The sequence below is a fragment of the Myotis brandtii genome, unplaced genomic scaffold (genome assembly GCF_000412655.1).
Source record: "Myotis brandtii unplaced genomic scaffold, ASM41265v1 scaffold1464, whole genome shotgun sequence".
NCBI classification, from domain to species: Eukaryota; Metazoa; Chordata; class Mammalia; order Chiroptera; family Vespertilionidae; genus Myotis; species Myotis brandtii.
In genome coordinates, this window is record NW_005355263.1 from 184,752 (window position 1) to 187,823 (window position 3,072).

A 3,072-nucleotide genomic window follows, 5' to 3' on the forward strand; every position below is an offset into this window, starting at 1 on the left:
CTGTCCCAGCCAGCCAGACACCGGGCGGAGGAAACCCCATCCAGTTGGCTCCTATTCCCATGGATGGGCCACCTCTCCCAGCCCTTTCTATCGGGGCCAGAGCCAGTAAGCAGACCATCCCCAGAAACTTGGTTGGCAAGACAGTAAAGCCCTGAAGGAAACCTGGGCTTTCCCACAACTACAGCAGAGTGCTGCCCTTGGGGGCAGGTCAGGCCCCATCCTCCCCCGCGGGGGCGGCAAATAACAGGAGGCTAACGTCGTGTAAAGCTGGCAGTTATCTTTTACGTGTGTGAAAAGTGTAAAACTGTGTATAAAGGCTACAAAATGGATGCAGGTGTTGTAAATATGAAAATTGAAATAATTCAAGTCAAAGATCATCACTATTTTACTTTTCTTTCACTGTTTTCCTCTTCTTTCCTTCTCCTTTTCCTTCTTTCTACTGTTTATGTCAACGTTAGTTTGTGTCTTACCTAATCAATCAATTATAGTATTAGTTATAAGTAGTTTGGGGAGATACTCTTTATACAACACGGAGAGTAGCTGCCCTTGGGCATTTGAAGATTCAAGACAGAGACGAAGACTACATCAGGAGAGTATTAGAGAATGCTAGAATCTTTTCCATTAGGGAAAAAAAAATAGTGATAGAATATGGCCTCAATATGCTAATTGAACCTGGTTGCACAATCATTTCATGAAGTGTACATATGTCAAATCATTGTGTTGTACAATTTAAATACATACAATTTTATTTGTCCATTATACCTTAACAAAGCTGAAAAAATAAGTAAAACACATGCTCACTTCAGCAGCACATATACTAAAACTGGAATAACACAGAAAAGACTGACTGCTGAGCAAAAATGACACAAATTCATGCACATTGAAAGGAAATTAATTAGAAGAAATATTTTAGAGGCTGGGGAAGGACCTCGGGAGATTGGCCAGCCAGGGAGGGATCAGGGGAGGTTGGCTCCAGGGCATATCTGGCCAGTCTCACCCAGGCCCAGTCCAGAGAGACTGGGGCCAGGGAGGGACCGCAGGAGGGCTCCAGGGTGTGTCCAGCCCATCTCCCCCAGTCCCGATCAGCCGGACCCCAGCAGCAAGCTAACCTATCGGTCAGAGCATCTGCCCCCTTGTGGTCAGTGAGTGTCATAGCAACTGGTCGAACGGTCAAACAGTTGGACACTTAGCATATTAGGCTTTTATTATGTAGGATAAAACTAATTAATAGCCCTAGCCAGTTTGGCTCAGTGGATAGAGTGTCAGCCTTCGAACTGAAAGGTCCCAGGTTTGATTCCAGTCAAGGGCACATGCCCGGGTTGTGGGCTCGATCCCCAGTGGGGGACTTGCAAGAGGCAGCCGATCCATGATTCTCTCTCATCATGGATGTTTCTATCTCTCTCTCCCTCTCCCTTCCTCTCTGAAATCAATAAAAATATATTTTAAAAAAAACTAATTAATAAATAAATGGTAAAGAATAACCACATAAAGGTACAACCAAGAACACACAGCAGACCTCAGAGAATCAGTCTCCACTCATGTGATCAAAACGGTAACCTCCTCCCACTCCTGCTCAGTTCTCAAGTACTGCGTCAGGACCCACTGCTAAGGGGAAATGGAGGCCCTGCCTCAGGGTAGGAGCACGAGTCAGAATGAACTGGACTCTGTTCCTAGCTCGGCCACCACACCTGTGAGGGCCTGAAGTTTCCTAAACATCAGTTTCCTCAGCCAGCAAGTGAAGAGAAGAATAGGTCCCTGCTTAGAGTGCTGAGAATTGTTCTAGGTAATGCATTAAAGACTTCAGCCTAGTGGTTCAGTGGTTGAGGGTTGACCTATGAACCAGGAGGTCACAGTTCAATTCCTGATCAGGGCACATGCCCAGGTTGTGGGCTGGATTCCTGGTGTGGGACATGCAGGAGGCAGCCGATCAATGATTCTCTCTCATTATTGTTGTTTCTATCTCTCTCCCTCTTCCTTCCTCTCTGAAATCAATAAAAATAGAAATATATGACCTCAGCCTAGTACTTGGCATGTTAACTACAAGTCCTTATTAAATGCTGGCCATTAGACATCCTATATAATAAAAGTTTAATATGCAAATCGACTGAACAGCAGAACAACACACAGAACGACCGGTCGCTATGATGCACACTGACCACCAGGGGGCAGATGCTCAATGCAGGAGCTGCCTCCAGCCTGCAGGCCCCAGGCCAGCCAAGGCAGGTACAAACGGGGGCCCACCAATGGCCCCTCCAGTTGCCCCGCAGAGGGAGACGACGGGCAGCCACAGCGGTAGGGGGCAGGGCCAGCAAGCGGAGAGCACCAGGCCGGCCAAGGTGGGTGCAATCAGGGGACCCTGATCACCTCACCAGTCATTCCACAGATCAGCCCTGATCACCGGCCAGGCCTAGGGACCCTACCCGTGCACAGATTTTGTGCACCAGGCTTCTAGTACTTACATAATTACTTCTAATAAGAAAGTAAACCTAGGGTCACACCAATGACTTTTAAGATTATTTGTGACATTGATGTGAAGAAGGACTGGTGAAGAAGTGTGGATGGCTCTTTAAATATCTGTCTTTACATTTTCAAGAATTACTTTATTCTATTAAAATACCTTTCATCCTTCTTACTGGAGGCCTGGTGCACAAATTCATGTACAGGTGGGGTCTGGCCCGTGCACCCCAATCGGGGCTAATCAGGCCAGCCAACTGGGGGGAGGGGACGTGGGAGGTTGGCAGCTGGCCCGGCCTCAAACGGGGTGAAGGGGGCTGATTGGGGGCAGGGCCAATGGTGGGGGAGGGGCCACCAGTGGTTGGCCAGCCACCCCACCCCCTGGTCGAACTCCTGGTTGAGGGGACAATTTGCATATTAGCCTTTTATTATATCTGCCAGTTGCCCTGCAGAGGGAGGCGACCAGCAGCCACAGAGGTAGGGGGCAGGGCCAGCAAGCGGGCAGCACCAGGCCGGCCAAGGTGGGTGCAATCAGGGGACCCTGATCACCTCACCAGTCATTCCACAGATCAGCCCTGATCAACGGCCAGGCCTAGGGACCCTACCCGTGCACAGATT